Here is a 13,264-nt window from a genome sequence, read left to right as displayed (position 1 = left end):
AAATTATTGAATTTTATTATCAAGATGCTCCATTAAGAAACTTCATTGAGCGCTTCTTGTGTTCAGCGACAATGCTCATATCTGGCTCAATGGGTACGCAAATAAGATGAATTGTCAATTTTGGAGTAAAGGTCAGCCAGAAACAAACTCATCCTGGAAAATTCACAGTTTTGTGCGATACATGGACTGGTGGCATCACTTGACCATACTCCTTCAAACGTGATGCGTCATGTAACTGTAAATGGTGAGTGCTACCTTGAGATGATACCCAACTTTTATCCACCTTTTGTTGCCCAAAATGCAAGAGCTGGACTTGGATGACATGTGGTTTCAAGTTGCCATATACAGCATGCGTACCAATGGAGTCGGTGAACATTTTATTTCAGATTCAGGACCGGTCAATTGGCCGCCTGGATTGCGCGACTATGTTTTGTGGGGCTATGTTAAAACTCATGTCTATGTAGATAAGCCCGCTTCAATTGAAGCATTGAAGACAATATTGAAGCATGTATTCGTAAGATGGCGTCCGTAATGCTGCCAAAAGAATACACTAAGATTGGATGAACCATTGGAGGCGCAGTGACAGTCAAAATTTGCATGAGATAAATTTTAAATTATACGATTGGTCGAAAGAAATGCTCCAAAACTACGATCGCGATGCTTCGAAACACCTCAATGATATCGTGACATATGATGAAGGGACCGAACGTAAACAGCTGCCGGCTGTTCGACACCTGAAGAAGTGGTTGATGCGTTCACAATGCAATCATAGTAGCAAAAGAGCTTCGACAATGGGTTCAAAGGCAAATATATAAGGCAACCCTGGTATGGACTGAACTATCAATTCACATAAAAATTTCATGTATTTTTCTGAATTCAAGATACCGATTTACAATACTTCCATATAAAAATATTTTCCATACCTTGTGTAATTCCATTTTCATTATATTATAATCAAAGAACAAAAATATTCTAATTTTTTTTTTTTTGAAAAGTCACAAAAGGTAACTGTTAAATTAATATGCAAACATTTACAATGATCAACAATTAGAGCCAACATAAAAGATAGCGATTTCAATAAATAATAATGTCACAAACACTAAACATCTATATTGTCATTATATTTGCCCATTTTGTCTTTTTAAAGAGTAAATAAATTATTGCCAATACTTGTTGTCATGTGGACGCTGTGGGTTTTTCTATCTTGTTCTTCTTCGTTTGTATGCCATTCCATTCATTTATTAGAAATGTTGACATTTAACTACTGCCGAATGCAATAAGACAAATAATTTATTATCAGCTAAAAGTCATAAAATAAGCTAGAATATATATATTGGCGAAAACAAAAATAGAAATATTAAATAATGGATATTTGATATGCAAAACGTTTGAACAGAGCCAATGAATAACCTGTATTCAAATTTTAACTTGGTATCAACAATCACATTATCATTATCATTATCTGTTCTGGGTTGTGTTTTTTTTTTCGTTTGTTCCTCTAAGACTAGTAGCAATGCAAAACAATTAAATTTAAATTTTATTGCAAACGTTTGCAAACATTTTGATAAAGAACTGATAAGATACTGATTTTGAAAATGAAAGTGAAATAGATTGTGGAGAGCTAACAATGAAGTAGATGATGTTATTTGCAATTCGTATTTTGAAATAAGACTGTATTGCTCTCAGTTTAAAACCATATGAGAGTAGACTATTCAAAAGGTGTCATATACGCTTCTATCAAAACAGTAATAAAGAAATGAGAATCCGAAAATGCTAAATTTTCCTCAATATATAATATCCGAACGACAATGATATTTCACAATAAATTTGTACATATTGTTCTTATGGGTAAGGAATATAAATGGAAAAATTTCTTAGCAAATTATTAAATGGTTCATCAGTTAAGGACAGTTAAACATTTTGAGTTTTGTGAATTCGTAAAACAGATCAAGGGGGAATGCTTATGTATTAGATCGGATATAATGTACTAGTAGGGTAGATTAATCAAAATATCGAACTAATTTACATTTATTGTATTTTTTACATATTATTGCGGGTGTGTTTTAGCCCAAAGTGCCAAGGACAGCAAATGTTCTGGCGACAGTTTCTTTACAACTATTCTTTAAGTTTGTTCGCATAGTTCGGATCGCAGTAGGATCGTCCCTATATTTTTGGTTTCTACAGATATCTTTCGTTGCTCGTATTCACTTATTTCGGATTATAGGAGAACTTTATCTACGCTTCTCTCTCTTTGGGGCTTATTCGCAATCATCTAAACGGATAAACTTTAATTATATGGTACAGTACTCTCCGGTTAATTAACTCACTGAAAATCCATAAACTTTTAGTAATTATCCAAATGAGGAATTTATTCAGGATCTACCGATTACCTTAAAGAGTTTATTGAACGTTTTAATACCTTTAATACCTTGAATGGGTAAAGAGGTAATCGTGTATAATTTCCTCAACTGGGCGGTAATTAAACAAAATTATAAAACAATTTTGTTTCGTTATTATTGGTATATTCTTCAATCATTATTATTGTTTTGATTTCAGCTTAAAACCATACGTTGACCAAAATACTATAGACTGCAAAATGCTTGAATGAACGATGTCTTCGGATCTGCATCCTCTTCTTCATCGGCATTCTCTACTTGCACAGAAACTATCAACCAATTATCAGAATAAATTCGGATAAATCACTAAACCCACAGTGAATTACACTTGAACCTCCCACTCGTTTAATTCTGTCAATGTAAGTTTTACAATAACGCCTCGAAATAATTGAAGCTTATTCGAACTTCGCTCTTAATAAAGAAGTGTAAATAGTCTTCAAAGTGTAGGGGTCCGAAAAGTCCTGGCAATTTCTCTTTATTTATATTCAGCTATTAATAGTATCAAAAATAACGCTTAAATCTTTGTAAGAACCGACTTCTTCAACCGTTGAAAAATTTATAGTATAAACAAATTATACCGTAGTTCTACTTTTACTAAATGAAATCTTTATACACCTTACAAAATTATGAAAATTTAATGTAATCTGTAAGAGCATAGCTCGGTAGATGTAAATAAATAAATTTAAAAAAAATACTTTCCAAGCAATTCTCTACGAACCAGATACAAAGGCAATCTAAGTCACATTGCATTAATTCAGAATTATTAATTAATATTTTTTCAAGAGAGAAAAAGCCATAAGCTATGACCACACATTTTGGTTTTTAGCGAAGACAATATACTTTAGAAGATGGGAAATTGGCTTGCGTCATACCAAATGTTACATTGACGGAGTTAGGTCCATACATGTTTGTAATTGTTTTATTTGCATTTTTATACCCACCACCATAGAATCAAAGATTATAGAAGAGGAAGATGGGAGATTGGCTACTGAGCACATCAAACCATTTACCACATTAGTTTAATACTCGAACCAAACGCGTATACGACAAGTATTGACATAGCATTAAATTGCAAATAAAATGAAATTAAGTGCACGAAATAAACTTCCTTAAACGGGAAAATGTAGTTTTTTTGTTGTTGCCTAAAATTTAACATTATTTCATTAAGAAAATTAAGTTTTTCATTTAAAAAATAAAAACGAAAAACAAATAAAAAAATTACGAACATGTATGAAACTAACATGGTAAATGCAACATTTGGTATGACGCAAGCCAATTTCCTATCTTCCTCAGGTTTATTGTCTTTGCATAGAATGGGGGGTATATTAACTTTGTCATTCCGTTTGTAACACATCGAAATATTGCTCTCAGACCCCATAGGGTATATATATATTCTGGGTCGTGGTGAAATTCTGAACCGATCTAAGCATGTCCGTCTGTTGAAATCACGCTACCTTCCGAAGGCAACAAACTATCGACTTGAAACTTGGAATAAGTAGTTGTTATTGATTTAGGTCGGATGGTATTGCAAATGGGCCATATCGGATCACTTTCACGTATAGCCTTATAAACGGACCCCCAGGACCCCCGATCGGGCTAAAAGTTGGTACGTGGTGTTGGTATATGGTCCCTTACAACCATGCAAAAATTGGTCCACGTCGGTCCATAATTATATATAGCCCCCATATAAACCGATCCCCAGATTTGGCTTGCGGAGCCTCAAAGAGAAGCAAATTCCATCCGATTCGGTTGAAATTTGGTACATGGTCTCTAACAACAATGCAAAAATTGGTCCACGTCGGCCCATTATTATATATAGACCCCATATAAACCGATCCCCAGATTTGGCTTGCGGAGCCTCAAAGAGAAGCAAATTCCATCCGATTCGGTTGAAATTTGGTATATGGTCTCTAACAACAATGCAAAAATTGGTCCACATCGGTACATAATTATATATAGCTCCCATATCAACCTATCCCCAGATTTGGCTTGCGGAGTCTCAAAGAGAAACTAATTTCATCCGATCCGGCTGAAATTTGGTACATGGTGTTAGTATATGGTCTCTATCAACGATGCAAAAATTGGTCCATAATTATATATAGCCCCCTTATAAACCGATCACCAGATTTCGCTTGCGGAACCTTTTGGAGGAGCAAAATTCATCCGATCCGATTCAAATTTGGAACGTGGTGTTAGTATATGGCCGCTAACAACCATGCTAAAATTGGTCCATAGCGGTCTATAGTTATATATAGCCGAACCCCAATCACAAAAAATTGGTTCATATCGGTTCACATTCATGGTTGCCACACGAGCAAAAAATAATCTACCAAAATTTTATTTCTATAGAAAATTTTGTTAAAATTTTATGTGTATAGAAAATATTGTTAAAATTTTATGTGTATAGAAATTTTTTTCCAAATTTTATTTCTATTGAAAACTTTGTCAAAATTTTATTTCTATAGAAAAATTTCTCAAAATTTTAATTCTATAGAAAAATTTGTCAAAATTTTATTTCTATAGAAAATTTTGTCAAAATTTTAATTCAATAGAAAAATTTGTCAAAATTTTATTTCTATAGAAACTTTTGTCAAATTTTTACTTCTATAGAAAATTTTGTCAAAATTTTAATTCTATAGAAAATTTTGTCAAAATTTTAATTCTATAGAAAAATTTGTCCAAATTTTATTTCTATAGAAAATTTTGTCCAAATTTTATTTCTATTGAAAACTTTGTCAAAATTTTATTTCTATAGAAAAATTTCTCAAAATTTTAATTCTATAGAACAATTTGTCAAAATTTTATTTCTATAGAAAATTTTGTCAAAATTTTAATTCAATAGAAACATTTGTCAAAATTTTATTTCTATAGAAACTTTTGTCAAATTTTTACTTCTATAGAAAATTTTGTCAAAATTTTAATTCTATAGAAAAAATTGTCAAAATTTTAATTCTATAGAAACTTTTGTCAAATTTTTAATTCTATAGAAAAATTTGTCAAAATTTTATTTCTATAGAAAATTTTGTCAAAATTTTAATTCTATAGAAAAATTTGTCCAAATTTTATTTCTATAGAAAATTTTGTCCAAATTTTATTTCTATTGAAAACTTTGTCAAAATTTTATTTCTATAGAAAATTTTGTCAAAATTTTAATTGTATAGAAAAATTTGTCAAAATGTTATTTCTATAGAAAATTTTGTCAAACTGAATTATATACGTATTTAATCGGCCATTTTTTTTTAGTTTAATATATACCACGTATGGACTAACTTACAATTTGGAAGACGTTGTTAGGAAGTTTTAAGGTACCTTGCCATCGGCATGGGTTAACGCAAAAACCAAGTAATTCGATTGTGGATGACAGTCTTTAGTAGACGTTTCTACGCAATCCATGGTGGAGGGTACATAAGCTTCGGCTTGAACGAACTTACGGCCGTATATACTTGTTTTAAATGAAAAACTTAATGTTTTAAATTGAACAATGTTAAGTTTTGAGCAATAAATTACAAATTATATTTTCCCGTTTGTTCCAAGATGCTTCCAACTTAACTTCTTTTTATTTGCATTTTAATGTGTCGAACCAAACGTGTGAACGACAAGTTGGGACCTAGCGCCATCAATGGTTTGATGTCCTCAGCAGCCATTTTCCCATCTTCCTAAGTGTATTGTCTTTGGTTTTTAGTTAGTTAGGTTAGGTTGTAAGTATGAAACCAATCCGTAGCAAAAGGAGCTGGTTCCCACTTAGACCATGTTGATCCATTGGCTTTTAATTTGAATAAATGTAAAATCTATGTTTCTGAAAAAAATAAAAAGTATCGAAAATTTGTAGACAAAGGAAATTCCCAGTTCTTCTAAAAAAATATTGGAAAGTTTGTTTTACAGTAGTTTTCGCTTATAGTCCACACCCATAGTTATGTGCCACATTAGTAGATAACTGTTTCCACACATGTAAAGGAATATGAATATAAAAGGAAAAATAAGTACTGCAGGTAACGGATATAAGCACATCTCATATAGGAAAAAACCGCATATAAGAAGATGTTGTAAAAACACCATGTCTTTTAGCTATGTTTTTAGTGCGAAAAATGTTTCATATAAAAAAGTGTATAAGAAACAATAAAAGATGATAAAAGAACAACATATCTTATCCCATATTCCTATAAGAAACTTTTTTATGTGTCAGCAATAGAGAATATTTTTTTTCCAACGGCAACAGTAGACGCGCATTTCTATTTATTCTTGGTTTGTGTACGCAAATCACAAAAGGGTTACAAAAGCAATCAAGTTAAATTATAAAACTTTAAAGGAACGGGGATTTTTTTAATTTTCCCTTTTACCATTTTTAATACAAATATTTTAAAACTATATACCTAAATTTTGTTTGTTATTGCTAAAAGAGTGTTTTTTTAAATATATTTCTATCAGAAAGAAATTTCTTATATAAATATATATGTCATTTTCTTATCTGCAATAATTGTCCATAAGAAAAAAACGCATACAAGGAAAAAATTTGAGGTATTTTCTGACTTTCTTATATCCGTTACCCACTGTCAAATATGATGTATTTTTTTACTAAAATGTATTTAAATCAATGAGATACATTTTCAAGAAAACAAAATTAATATAATTTATATCTGATTAAAACCCAGATCTGATGCTATTTTTATGATTTTGCCAAACCTTTCATTTGGGCTATATCTTAAATAGTCTATATCGATTTCATTTTAACAACACAAAAAATGGAATATGTGCAAAATCGGCCTATAAGTGAAATGGATTATTCAGCAAACTATATATGTGGAATTTATGTCATTATGATATTAGAAGAATGGTTTTTGAACTACAGTTTGTCAAGAAAGTGTTTTGACAATGGGATAAAAATTATGTTTTGTTCCAAAATTAAATATAATGAAATTTTAAAAAAAATATTTTATTATGTATTTTGCAAAGTATACATACGTACACAGAATTAAAAATTTAATAAAATATTTAATATTTCAATTATTTCTAGAAGTTGAAATAGTTGGCAATGTCAAAAGACTTTCTTGACATACTGTATATGTGAAAATCTACTACATGTGAAATATTCTATATAAGCGAAAACTACTGTACTGTATTTTCATTTGCTTTAAAATAACATATGTCATGCGTCAAAAGAAAACTCCATTTGTCTAAGATTTCGTTCCTCAGAAAACAATCATCGTTCTCAGATCAACAGTTAGCTGCACCAATTGATGGAGTCACTACCTGGTGTTGGTTTTTGCTTTCTGTGACATTTCCGCTTCCGCAATTTTAAGTGAGAGGGACATCGATTGTAAACAAAATCAAACAAAAAGCTTACCTAGTATAGAGAATGGTTTTTGGGAATTTATATTTGCTTTAAATTTTCACAAAAACAAACATAAACGAGTACTGCAGTCTTTTAACTTTTTGTTCCATATATGTTTATATTTTTTTTTAATTTAAAAATATTACAAAAAAATACTTTGGAGGTATATGCTTTGTCAGTTTATTTTTTATGTACAAAGTTCGCTACTTTACATTTGCAAATTTTCTCATAATTTTATAAAAATCCATTTATAGTTTCATTTGGGCGTTAGTAATAAGAGACAAGATAAATACAATCTTTACGCGATTTGAATGAGTTTTTAAAATGACGTCACTAAAACTGCTTTTGTTTTTTTTTTTGTTGAGCACGTGCAGGAACGCATAGCATTTTATTAATTTATCTTTGGAATCGTTTTTAAATTTTTGGCAGTTTGTTGTTTTTTTTTTTCACTAATTTTTTCAAAAGTTTTTTTTTCCAATCATAAATCACAATACGTTGGGCACTTGTTTTTTACACGTTAACGCGAAAAGATATCTTTTAGGCCCTTTAGTTATTTGTGGATTTATAATATATACGCGTTTAAACTTAGTCTTCAATGAGTACATATACATTTTTCATTTGGCGACGGCAATTACTCCACGTTGTTTTTTTTTTGTCTTATTCATTTTTGAAAATAATTCACAGGGAAGACAGTGCAAAGAACTGCAATGTTGCAGCAGCGAAGGCAAAAAGTTAACTGACTTCAGTTAATAGAAGGAACGAAAAGACTAGCTTTTCCACGAGTTATCAGACTTGGAATTAACAGTAGACACTAACGGCTGTCAAGCGGCAGCAACAGCAGCAGAGACGTTAACGTTAACATATAACGGGTATATACATCTGCGTACAAACTCATACAGCCACTTGCCGTCACATCCCCGTTTACCAATACCGTTTTGAAAAACACATGCACACACACACGCATACATATGTGTATATGATTTGGCTTCGAACCACCAAATAACTAAGCCACAAAACATGTTGCTGCGCTGCTGTCGTTAATGTTGCATCTACTGATGTTTGAAAGCAGTAACAAATAACACAAGTGCATTTCAAACTGCAACATCACTCAAATTCATAAGCATGCACACAGACACACACGGGGGCTACAGAGCATATGTACAAGGATTGGAAACTTGTAAAGTCTTAATATAACGGTTTTCTTTGCTTATTAAACTCTGTTAACCGAATAACGTAAATAAAAGCCCAAATAAGTTTTTCAAATGGTTGGTGATCCAAAAATTTCTCAATTTTCTAAGACGTATATTCTCTACAAGTGTTTTTCTTTTCACGATTACAATGCATTTTCTTGTAATTCAAATATGTATTATATATGAGAGCCATGTTTTGTAAATTTTTTGATGTTTTTTTTTTTATATAAAATCGCGATGTCCAAGCGACACAGTAACACCAGCGAACACAACTGTCGTTTACTCGACAAACGCTGTAAGAAGACTAAAATTTCTTATAAACCTCACGTTAACATTATGGCCTTAAACCAGCAATACTCACTCGCTCACTCACTCTTTCCATAACAGCATGCAATGCATACTTGCAAACGCCACACAAAGGCACATGGAGTATGGCGCTACTTTTCTCCTCTGTCGACTATGGTTAACTGAGTATATGAGCACCGGGGAAATGACTCAAGAGTATTGAGTGCTTGAGTTTTACGGTAAATTCACAATTGTGAGTTAGTCAGTGGTTGATTGGTGGACATTGGTAGAATTTCTGCAGCACCAAACTGTATCGCAATTGGAATCTATGACAAAGTGGTGAGTTATGGTGTGATATCCATAAAAAAATCCAACCCTCCCAAGAAACAAAAGCGATTGTTTACACTACTAGGCAAACGCTCACTCATTTAGTGCATTCTATGAGTTTGTATACCTATACATGTGAGTTGTGCATTAAGAATTAGAAGGAAATACCTATAAGAGACAGAGTAGCGCCATAGACGTGGCTTGCAATTGGAGAAATCAAAATGTAAATGGTGGGAATATTGAGTGGAATTATGTCTCTTATTGTTGTTGGTGACACACCAATACCATAGGGCCATACAATTCATTTTACTCAAAATGAGACCATAGTATAGAGGAGAAATTTTCATTGTTTGAATGCCTCACCACTTTGCAGATAAGCTCTAAAGGTTTGTGAATATGTTTTTTGCACTGAAAAGAGTTAAAATAGTTTGGAACGTAAAATCTCTCTCTTTGGTCAATTCAATAGAGCGCTACTACAAACTAACCATGGTTTCTCAATTTGCTCCAATGTTGTGTGTAGGTTAGCTAGTTGTTGTCGAAGTTTGTAGCTTTGTCGTTGAAGCTTTTACATTTATGGCATTCCTTCTTAAGTTTAGCCGCAAAACAAAACAAACAGTAAGGTTTAGATTGGTGCGTATGTAGGCATCTTCTTGTTCTTTAATGTGCTGCTGCTGCTGGGGCTCCACTCTCTGGCTGCAACAGCAACGTAACGCATGTAGGCTAGCAGAAGCACATAGAAAGATATCAACATACATACATACCCATATACATGTTCCTATACACAGTTGTATGTTTTCTATAAGTTTCCTTATGAGGTCTTCAGAGTCTTTCTTTCTTTTAGATCTCTCCACAATTTGTGTTGTTATTAAAGTCGAATGCTGGCATATTACGCATGATTCAGCTTTTCATATTTTTCGCGCCCTCAATACTCGCATGCTCAACCATATAAAAGCGTGCTGAGTTGTCTTCGATTGATTTCATACATACATATATATATACATATTAGTATACATACTGTGTTATTTTTGTTTTTTTTTTTTCTTTCTTGTTTTGTACACATTTGCACGTAAACATATTTTGTTAATGCCACATCTGAGTTTATGTATAACTTAAGTATATGCAATTGTGTAGTAAAGTGAAAAACAAAAATCAAAACATGTGTGAATGTAACAACAACAACAGAAATTCACTTGTCGCACTGGAGAAATGTGAAGTGTTGCCAATTTGGCGTAGTTTCAATGAAATCGATGATTTTATGATTGCCATGACTTGGGTATTTCAACCATGTTTATAGACGATTAACATACAATATATATATAGTAGAGAACGGATATAAGCACATCTCATATAAGAAACAAGTAAGGAAAGTCTAAAGACGGCCGGTGCCGACTATATTGTACACTTCACCATATTGTATTTAGATCTACATTTTCGATATAAAGGGTGATTCTTTTGAGGTTAGGATTTTCATGCATTAGTATTTGACAGATCACGTGGGATTTCAGACATGGTGTCAAAGAGAAAGATGCTCAGTATGCTTTGACATTTCATCATGAATAGACTTACTAACGAGCAACGCTTGCAAATCATTGAATTTTATTACCAAAATCAGTGTTCGGTTCGAAATGTGTTTATCGACAAATTTTGTTCAGCGATGAGGCTCATTTCTGGTTGAATGGCTACGTAAATAAGCAAAATTGCCGCATTTGGAGTGAAGAGCAACCAGAAGCCGTTCAAGAACTGCCCATGCATCCCGAAAAATGCACTGTTTGGTGTGGTTTGTACGCTGGTGGAATCATTGGACCGTATTTTTTCAAAGATGCTGTTGGACGCAACGTTACGGTGAATGGCGATCGCTATCGTTCGATGCTAACAAACTTTTTGTTGCCAAAAATGGAAGAACTGAACTTGGTTGACATGTGGTTTCAACAAGATGGCGCTACATGCCACACAGCTCGCGATTCTATGGTCATTTTGAGGGAAAACTTCGGAGAACAATTCATCTCAAGAAATGGACCGGTAAGTTGGCCACCAAGATCATGCGATTTGACGCCTTTAGACTATTTTTTGTGGGTCTACGTCAAGTCTAAAGTCTATAGAAATAAGCCAGCAACTATTCCAGCTTTGGAAGACAACATTTCCGAAGAAATTCGGGCTATTCCGGCCGAAATGCTCGAAAAAGTTGCCCAAAATTGGACTTTCCGAATGGACCACCTAAGACGCAGCCGCGGTCAACATTTAAATGAAATTATCTTCAAAAAGTAAATGTCATGGACCAATCTAACGTTTCAAATAAAGAACCGATGAGATTTTTCAAATTTTATGCGTTTTTTTTTTTAAAAAAGTTATCAAGCTCTTAACAAATCACCCTTTATATAGAAACTGTATCTAAATATGAACCGATTTCAACAATATTTGACATGCATAGCTAGAATGTTAAATCTACACCCTGAGCAGTCAGCAAAAAAAAAGTTGTACACCTATCAGTTTGAAATGAATTGTGAAACGATATGATATTTATATCAAAGACAATAAACTTTAGGAAGATAGGAAATTGGCTACTGAGCAGATCAAACCATTTACTGTGTTAGTTTCATACTTTTAGTTTATTAAATTAAAATGCCAATAAAAAGAAATTAAGTGCACGAAATAAATTTCCATAAAGGGGAAATGTATGTCTAAAATTCAACATTGTTCCATAAAGAAAATTAAGTTTTCATTTCATTTATTTATTTGATTTGGGTTTTTAGTACAACAAGATACAAATCTTATAAATTTAGTACTAAATATGCATTGTTATAAATAATAAAGTAAGGATAAATCATTCAACTATTATTATCAATATTTAAGTTTGAAGTAAGGTAATGAAATTAACAATAAAAAAACTTAAAATTTTAAAGAATATAAAAAAAAAAAAACAAATATATGTATGTATAAATTATTTAAATGAGTTTTTATATGTATTCCCTGAGAAATAGAGAACTCTGTTAGTAGATAGCATCAGGATTCGCTATAGAATTTAATGACATTTGTCTTGAATCTATGATTGTTTCTTATGATTTGAATGTGATTTGGGAGTTGGTTCCAGAGACGGATAGTTCATATCAGGAAGTGTTTTTCAGATAAACTACGACGATGGCTTAGTTGTATAATAGTTCTACCCCGAGAAGATCTGGCAAAATTCAGTTTATTGTATAAGTATGTTGGCTTGTATGTGCTTATTAGTTTATGTAAAAACATCAGCGGCTTATACATTAGATATTTTTCAAGAGGCAACTTCAGGACATTCGGCGAAAGATGAGAGACTCTGTCAAATTTTCTCAAAGCATCGTATAGCATTGTTAAATGTTTTTTCATTTAAAAAATAAAAAAATATTACAAACATGTATGTAACTAACATGGTAAATGCAACATTTGGTATGACGCAAGCCAATTTCCTATTTTCCTAAAGTTTATTGTCTTTGATTTAGATAATATCAACAGCCGAACAAAAAATTGAAAATTCTTTCTTTTTTAAACGATTCTTAAACGGTATAGACAATATTAATAACAAAATTTTTGTTACTATTGTACGACTAATTCGATATTTTTGCTATTTGGTATAAGTCGACATGATTTACGTGCACGCACAGAAAAAACATGTTTGGACATGGTTGCCGCATCCATTTAATGCTTATCTAGAGCATGTAATTGCCGCGAAAACCATGTATTTTGTCTTTGTAAAAATAATTTTCGAG

General features: G+C 32.1%; 1 long non-coding RNA gene across 1 annotated transcript; it reads right to left on the bottom strand.

The window, feature by feature from the left end:
• Positions 1-5,605: 5,605 nt before the first annotated feature.
• Positions 5,606-9,517, bottom strand: LOC142234271 (uncharacterized). Its single transcript, XR_012721602.1, has 3 exons — positions 9,277-9,517; positions 7,738-9,219; positions 5,606-6,192 (listed from the first exon to the last, which is right to left on the bottom strand). It is a non-coding gene; the product is annotated as an uncharacterized LOC142234271 (long non-coding RNA).
• Between the last annotated feature and the right edge of the window lie 3,747 nt (positions 9,518-13,264).

Source organism: Haematobia irritans, chromosome 4 (genome assembly GCF_050003625.1).
Source record: "Haematobia irritans isolate KBUSLIRL chromosome 4, ASM5000362v1, whole genome shotgun sequence".
Taxonomy (NCBI): Eukaryota; Metazoa; Arthropoda; class Insecta; order Diptera; family Muscidae; genus Haematobia; species Haematobia irritans.
The sequence above is the reverse complement of the archived record's forward strand: the minus strand, read 5'-3'. Positions and strand labels throughout refer to the sequence as shown.